Raw genomic sequence first — 8,920 nt, 5'->3', positions numbered from 1 at the left:
GATTTATAAATCTTGCGTACGAGGAAACACATTTTGCCAAGAAGGAAAATAGAAAGCGCCAGTTGATTTGTAACACTTGTGAACTCTATATGTAAAGGTTTAATACACTCTCAATCTAGCCACGAAATTTCAGGAAAAAACAGTTGCAAAAACCACTACAGAAATACTGATAGCGGTCTTCTTCAAACTGAACAACTAGTTTGTATTCTCATGAACTGATCTATGAAGGCATGAATTAGAGTCACTTCAAAATTTTCTTCATAAATCTCATGAAATAAAAGCATGATCTCTAAAGTGAGGACTTTCTCACATGCATCTAAACATTCAGGTAGAGGAAAAAGAAGAAAGACATGAAGTACTTAGTTGTTATCACGAGCCATTCCAACACAAAACCGAGAGGATGGTGATCCATCATAAATCTGAGCACTTGATTATGGAGTCCTAAAAAGTCTGCTCTAATACCATGTTGATTTCAAGATTCCATAATGTTAAGATCTTCAATGTTGAGGTGATGAAGGAGAGAAGGAAGGAGTAGAGGAGAAGAAGAGAAGAAGGAGAGGAGGGACAGAAAAATGAAGCATATTGAGGAGAAAAGAAGAGAGAAGGAATAGGGTAATGAACTTGTCTTAATCCTGCCCCTTAACCTTATTTATAGATGTCAAGAATACAAAAATTCTAAGTGTACCTATTGAATTTAGGATCTCATGACAATCATCGACCAAGGTAGTGAAAAGGAAGAGAAGAAAGGAGAAGAAAGAAAGAAGAGATAACTTGGTTAGAGAGAGAGCTTGGAAGAGGAGACAATTCTAAGTACAAATTTGAGAGAGGAGAGGAGAGACTTAATGATCTACCCCATACCTTGAGCCTCTATTTATAGTTGTGGAAGGAAGTTTACAATGACTAAAATTCCCTTAGGGCAACAAGTTTTGAAAAGGAAAAAACATAAGTAGACATACATCTTCTTAGATAATTACAACCTCGTGTCTTCCTTATGAAAAGACCTTTAAATTACCTCCTTCTTAGACTTGTTTTTCACTTGGCTTTGGTCTTTTGTGTTGATTTTACTTGGTTCTTCCTCATAGACCTTGTATATGTGTCTCTTGAAGAAAATGTATCATGAAATACATAATTTACAATTATTAGCTAACTAGCTTAAGTTTTCTTATCATCAAAATCAAGGATTTGAGTACACCTAGGTTAACAAAGTGGTCATGGCCCTCCAAGAATATGATGCTATCATTGGCTATCATAACTATATTGACACTTAATAGAATGAAGCCAATTTTTATTGTTGTCCTAAACCTATCCTTCACATAGAATATTTAAAACTCGTCTTGGAACTAGGCTATTAGAGTATCATTGCTCTTGCTCCACTTGTTAGGTCTAGTGAGGAATAAACCTACAGAGGGAGTGAATAGGTTTAATAATGGTTGCCACTTATTTGACTTTTTTTAATTACCTTCCTGCTGTCGTCGACGATACCGTCGTCATCGCCGCTACAGATCCCTGCAACTCTGTTCGTTCAAAGGTCTCTACAGAGCCCGCCCGTTCGACGGTCCTGCAATGTTGAGCCTCTGCAACCGTCAACAACGGACTTCTTCTCTCGTCTGTTAACCTCGTCATCGTCAAGAATCATATGCCTCCGAGCCTCTGCAATCTGTCAACAACGGCTTCTGTCGCCGTCACTCAGCTACCATCGCAGGATGTCCCACAATCACCAGAGCAAGCAGCACCGTGCCACCACACGCCCTCCTGCCAATGCCACCGTAGGTATTTCTTCTCCCTCTACTTCTTCCCATATTTTTATTCTTCCCTCGACCTTCGGTTTAATCCGAGGTCTGATTTATATCTAGGAAGAAGAAGAGCGCACACGTGTGATTTTCACACATGCGACACTCACACGTGCGAAAAAAATGAGTTTCTACTCATGGCTTTTGAAGATTCTCAAATCACTATTCCCAATGCTCATGACCCAACCACACCGCTGATGGTACTCCACATCCACAACTCGGTCAAACTCGCCACCATAAATTATTTGAGCTGGAAATCTCAGATGGAGGCTATTCTTTTTTGTTATGATCTCCTAAAGTTCGTTGATGGTTCTTATTCTCTTCCTTCCACCACAAAGATAATCAATAATCTTGTCGTTGAAAATCCCGAACACACTACGCGGCTTCGTCAAGATAAGCTGATTTTTGGTGCTCTTATTGGTACTCTCATGCCATTTATTATTCTACTTATCACTCATTCAAGCACCTCTCATGAAGCCTAGAATATTTTGGCCAGTACATATGCTCGACCCTCACATGGTCACATCAAACAAATAAAAGAGCAACTCAAACATACCACTAAGGGGTCTCAATCGATTTTCGAGTATATGCAGTATATTAAAACGCGGGCTAATGAACTTGCGTCCCTAGGAAAACCCTTGGATCAAGATGTTATGGTCCTGGGGTTAAGTACATACGCCATCCACTCCTAACAGGCTGGTCTTTTGGGTAATATTGGCTAGGTGCTTAATATTTTGTATCAGAGTGGGCTCCCACATTGCGAGTTCGAATCCCCGAGGGGAGTCCTGACGTGGGCGATCACGAATCCCAGACTCGAGCTCCATAAGGGAGTATGGGCTCCTGACCCGAACCTCGTAGCTAAGTATTAAGCCGCCGTGGACGTCGGCTCACGAAGGTGGGGTGTACTATTATGGTCCTGGGGTTCCGCTCCTAACAGACCGGTCTTTTGGGTAGTATTGGCTAGGTGCTTAATTCAAGAGGATCTCACTAAGTCAATTTTGGATGGGCTCAATAATGAGTACAAACCACTTATTGATACTATCAATGGTTGTGACATGCCAATTTCTTTTAATGAGTTGCATGAAAAACTCATCAACAAATAAGTCTCGGTACGTGTCCAACAAGCTCACTCCTCTCCACTTCTGTCTTCAGTAAATCCTACCAGTGCTCACTCCAATTCCAGCAAATCCAGTAATCGTAATCGTCGATAGCAAGGGGCACCCTCATCCCACTCACAGCTAGGTACTGCCTCAGGTCTCCACAACATCGTCACTTCGGATGGTTGAACTCAACCTCGACCCTATCTCAACCATTGCCAGTTGTGCCGGGAAAAAAAGACACAACATTACATTGTGTCCTATCTTTTGCCAGATGTAACAATCTCTGCCACCTTCCCAAGCTCCTCACACCCCTCTCATTGGCAACCTCGCCTTTTGACACAAGTTCATCTTGCAACCACCACCACTCGTATTGAGTCTCCTTGGCTTCTAGATAGTGGAGCATCTCACCAAGTTACGAACGACTTGAGTAATCTCTCTCTTCATACTCCTTATGACGGTACTGACGACATTATGATTGGTGATGACATGGGTCATTCTATTACTCACACTGGTTACAAATCTCTCTTTACATCCTCTTGCACATTTTTATTAAATAATGTTCTTTCTGTTCCCACCATGCAAAAGAATCTTATTTATATTTTTAAAGTTTTTCAAACTAATCATACTTCCATTGAATTCTTACCTACTTCCTTTCGTGTGAAGGATCTTCGTACGGGGGCAACACTTTTGCAGGGCCGAACTAAGGATGTTGTGTACGAATGGCCATCGTCCCAAGTCCAGTCTCCACCAATAATTATTTTCTCTAGTGTGAAGACCACTTCGTCTGCATGGCATCATGATCTCCAATTCTTTGACACTTCGTGTCCACTTTTCAGTTAGACTTATCATACCCTCTAAATTTTAATTTTACTTGCAATTCTTGTTCATGCAATAAAAGTCATAAATTACCATTTTCCCAATCCACACTTGTCTCTTCTTCCCCTCTTGATATTATATTCTCGGATGTTTGCACCTCTCCAATTTATTTTATCGATGATTTCAAATATTATGACTTTTTTTTATCATTTTACAAAGTATATATGGTTTAGCCCTCTCAAACAAAAATCACACATACTTGATACCTTTATCTGACTTAAATCTATAGTTAAAAATTTCTTTAGTAAACGGATTAAGACACTCTATAATGATAATAGGGGGAGGGGGAATACATTGCAATGGTATCTCTCATCTTACGTCTCTTCCTCATACACCTGAACACAATGGGTATTCTGAATGACGACATTGTCATATTATCGAAACAGGTTTGTCTCTTCTTTCTCATGTCTTCATACCTCTCTCTTACTGGTCATATGCCTTCTCCATTGTATTTACCTCTTCAACTGGCGTCCAACACCCATGCTCAGTCTTCCTTCACCCTATGCCAAACTTTTTGGCAACCCTCCTAACTATTCTAAACTATGCAGTTTTGGTTGTCTTTGTTATCCATGGCTCCGACCACACTCCTCTCACAAACTCACTCCACGTTCCTCTCCGTGTGTTTTTCTAGGGTATTCTAGTACTCAAAGTGTCTATCTATGTCTTGACCCCAATACCACTCGTCTTTATGTGTCACGTCATGTTCAATTTGTTGAGTTTATCTTCACCTTCACTTCACTTCAGTCTCATCTTGACCGCCCCTCGTTTGACACACTCTCCCACTGGTATTCCTCTGTCTCCTTCCTCTCGACTACTGACACGTCATCTACAGCTTCGATCCCTGCGCCCTCTACCAGCTCCGTTCACGGTCCCACACCTCACCCCTCTCCATCATTACACCCCACTCGAAACTACATTCTCACATCAGTCGAGCCACTCCGATCATCCCTACCTGCTTCCTCACCTCCCCGTGTTATTGTTACCAAATCCAAGAACAACATTTACAAGCCCATCCAAAAACTAAACCTCACAGCCCAAGTTCCTGCATCAACCAACTGTGACTCAAGCTCTCACCAATCCCAAATGGCGTCAGACTATGTCTGATGAGTATGATGCTCTTGTTCAAAATGGTACATGTGAACTTGTTGCCTCGGATCCCTCGCAGAATCTGGTTGGATGCAAATGGGTTTTTTGTACTAAATATCTTTCTGACATCTCCATTGACAGGTACAAGGCTCATTTAGTTGCCAAAGGGTTTCACCAGAGCCCTAGAGTTGATTATCATGAAACATTTAGTCTTGTTGTTAAGCCTACCACTATTCGCATTGTTCTTAGCCTTGTAGTAAGTTGTGGTTGGTTCCTTCGACAACTTGATGTTAATAATGCTTTTCTCCAAGGCACCCTATCTAAGGATGTCTTTATGACACAACCACCGGGTTTTATTATCGTGATAATCCGAATTATGTTTGCAAACTTCGCAAGGCCCTCTACGGTCTCAAGCAAGCACCTCGTGCTTGGTATCATGAGTTGCACCAGTTTCTCATTACCTCAGGTTTCACCAACTCTCATGCATACTCATCTCTATTTATCTCTCACACAGGTTTAGTTGTATTGTATATTCTGGTCTATGTTGATGACATCATTATTACATGAAACAATGATCAAGCTAGACAACGTTCGTCTATCTACTTGCTCAGAGATTGTCACTCAAGGATCTTGACCCCTTAGCTTATTTTCTCAGTATTGAAGTTGTTCCTCATTCTCAAGGCCTACTTCTATCTCAACACTGTTATATCTCTAATCTCCTTGCTCGCACACGCATGACCCATGCAAAGCTTGTCGCTACACCGCTTGCCACATCATCTACACTCACACTTCAGTCTGGCACGGCACTCTCCGATGCATCTAGATATCGAACTGTTGTTAGGAATTTGCAATATTTGTATCTTACTCACCCGGACATTGCTTATGTGGTAAATAAGTTATCTCGGTTTATGAATTGCCCCACTACTGACCACTAGGATGTTGTCAAGCGTTTGTTACAATATCTCTGTGGGACTCTGGATCATGGTATCGTCTTACATCGACAATCTTCCTTGTCCCTTCATGTGTTCTCTGATGTTGATTGGGCAGGTAACAAGGATGATATCACTTCAATCGGTGCATATATTATTTACCTAGGTCACAGTCCTATCTCTTGGAGTTCTAAAAAGCAACGGACTGTGGCTCGATCCTCTACCGAGGCGGAATATTGATTTGTTGCAACCACTGTAGCTGAGATCCATTGGATTTGCTCTCTTCTCACTAACCTTGGTATTTTTCTTCTGCAACAATCGGTCCTTTATTGTGACAATATCGGTGCTATAAATTTATGCTCCAATCCAGTCTTTCACTTACACATGAAATATGTAGCTTTGGATTACCACTTCATTCGAGAACACGTTCAGAGTGGTGCTCTTCAGGTGACTCATGTCTCCTCTGCTGATCAATTAGCAGATGCTCTCACCAAATCACTTCCCCGAATATGCTTCCTCTTCTTGAAGACCAAGATTGGAATCTCCTCTCAAAGCTTCATCTTGCGGGGGTATGATAGAGATAAAGAAGATAAGGATAAGTGAAGTTGAGATTATCTCAACTTGTAACTCTACAGTCATGTAAACTCTCTTAGATATAATCATTATCATGTAAAATCTTATCATTCTATAACCTATAAATAACGGTATCAATGAGTGTAAAGTATCGGGTTATTTATTTATCTCTTTCTATAGCACCACCTTCAACTTGCTCCTTATCTACACAATGGAGCTCTTCCCACTTACATGAGGAATTCAGCCTTATCACTGGTGAGGTAGGCTCTAGTCCGTAGATGCTATAAAGTAATTCTGGTGGTAATGCTCTCAACCTATGCCACCATTTTTAGTGCTACTAATTCTGGTGGCCATGATCAAATTTCATCGTTCAATAGAGCATGAACTTCAAGTGCTTTAGCGATAGAAATCGACATCAAAGTAGTTTGTTGATGGTGAGATTTATCTTAACCTTGGTGTTTATTTCTGGTCAAATTTGTTAGTTAAAGTTCAGCATCTCCACTCTAGTATTGACTTGCTTGTTTGCATTAGTTACGTATCTTCCAACATCCTTAACTTTGAAAATTTTTGGTCACCACCCCAACATATTCCCTTAAGGTCATACTTAGTCCAACTGGTTTCTTAAGTTATTTCATTATAGTCTACTTCTTATTACTTTGGTGGCTATGTTCTCTTCCTTTCAACCCCCTATAACTGTTTTACTCAGTTACCTTTTTCTTACAATCCATTTTTTACTCTTGTTTATCCTTTCAACCAACCCCTTGGAGTGTTACTTAGGTTGGTTTTTTTATGTATGGGTGTTTTTAAGTCCATCGGGACTTTTTTGTTGGTGCCCTAAAGTGAGTTGTTATTGTCGTTCTTTGAATGATAGACATTACCACTTTTACTGATTAATATTCACTATATTTTTTGAAATAGTATGAGGTTGGTTTCAACTCTTTTTTACCACCCTTATTTTTTTAGAGTATGTTTGGTTGAGTACTTATCATTGGGACACCTTGATGGAGAAGATAATTATTATAGCTATTTTTTGTTTCAAGATGGGATGACTAATATTATCTCCCAGCTTGAGGGTGAGAATAGAAGAAGAAGTATGCAGGATGAGTTTAGAAGCTGAGTACTACAACGACTGCCCCTCCTTCTGAAATTGAAATATGGGTGTTTTCTATCATTTGAGAAGAAGTACACCCTGCAATGAAGAATTCCATGTGTTGTGGTAAACAAATTTATGTGAGTGGGATATCTACGTCAAGGGGAGTACAAGGTGAAGAATTTTTCTTTTTCTTTGTACCGAGAATTTATTTCATTTCAAACTGAAGCTATCAACTCCAACTTGAGTGGGAGTTTTGAAGAAGAAATATGGAAGAGTCTTACAAGATTCTCACAACAAGAAGTCTCACAGGACAAAGTGAATTCTAATTTATCTTGGTTTTTTATTTCCATTTGACTTTTGGACATTTGACATGCATCCAAATTCTGCTAGATGATGCTTGTATTCTACTCCTGGGTTGCCTCCATTAGGCTCCTTACGTGATCGAACATACTAAACGATCAATTTCTAGAACTTACTGTTTCACTTCATTCAGTTTGCCATTCAACTCATCGATCAGTCGATCAGTCGATCAAAGTGAAATACTCTTGACTTTTAGATCCAATGATTGGACAACTACAAGTTGTTAGGATGATTTGTTTCAACAAAAAAAATTTATTTTGACTTTTGTCTATCTTTGTCTACTAGTTCATTTGTGTTTCTATGGACATTTCAATGCTTATACACCAGGATTCATAAGCACTTTGGGTGAAGTTTTCTATCATGTTAATCTTCACTCCAAGTCTCTCAATTTTATTTCTAAAGGATATTCTCGTTCTTCTTAAGTCTCCTAGAGGAGTATTGATTATCAGATATCCAACATATTAAATTTTATGCACAAGGTGGTTACTGTTCCTACCACAGGATTCAACTTCTAATGTGGAATATTGCTTTCTTCCAATCACTAACCTCTTGAGTTTTACATGAATGTGATCCAATACAAAAGGATAGAGCTTTATTTGAGACATCTAATGGTCTCACTATTCTAAGCATTCAAACATTTCAAATTCATACATTAAAACATGCATAATCACAAAATAGAAAAAGAATTTAGATTTAATGATTCAATCTTTGAAGAGATTTAGTGATGGTTATCATGCTAAGGATGCTATTTTATTTACTTGGCCTAATTTTCACATTAGGTGAGGAAGTTGCCTCTATTATTCATAAATGCCAAAGTCAGATGCTCATATAATTCAAGTTACAATCCAAGACATTCTGTACTCTAGGATAAAGTTTTATAGGAGTATTGTCTATGGTCAAGTTTTCGACAAGATAGATCTTTCTAGGAAATATAAGAGGTAATAATGTTCCCTAAATATGATTTTGATTCATTTCTACGAAAAAATAGTTTCACCTTTTCTTAAAAAGGTACTAACATGTCCTTAAGAAAGGTAAATTATCTTATTACACTTATTTTACACAAGCATGGATGAAAGTCAGTAGTTTCCATGTTATAAGATATATTTTTGACAT

The sequence above is a fragment of the Aristolochia californica genome, unplaced genomic scaffold (genome assembly GCF_029961685.1).
Source record: "Aristolochia californica isolate CCGP_79_NKW_82.1479 unplaced genomic scaffold, dmAriCali1.0.hap1 SCAF_11, whole genome shotgun sequence".
NCBI lineage: Eukaryota > Viridiplantae > Streptophyta > Magnoliopsida > Piperales > Aristolochiaceae > Aristolochia > Aristolochia californica.
The sequence above is the reverse complement of the archived record's forward strand: the minus strand, read 5'-3'. Positions refer to the sequence as shown.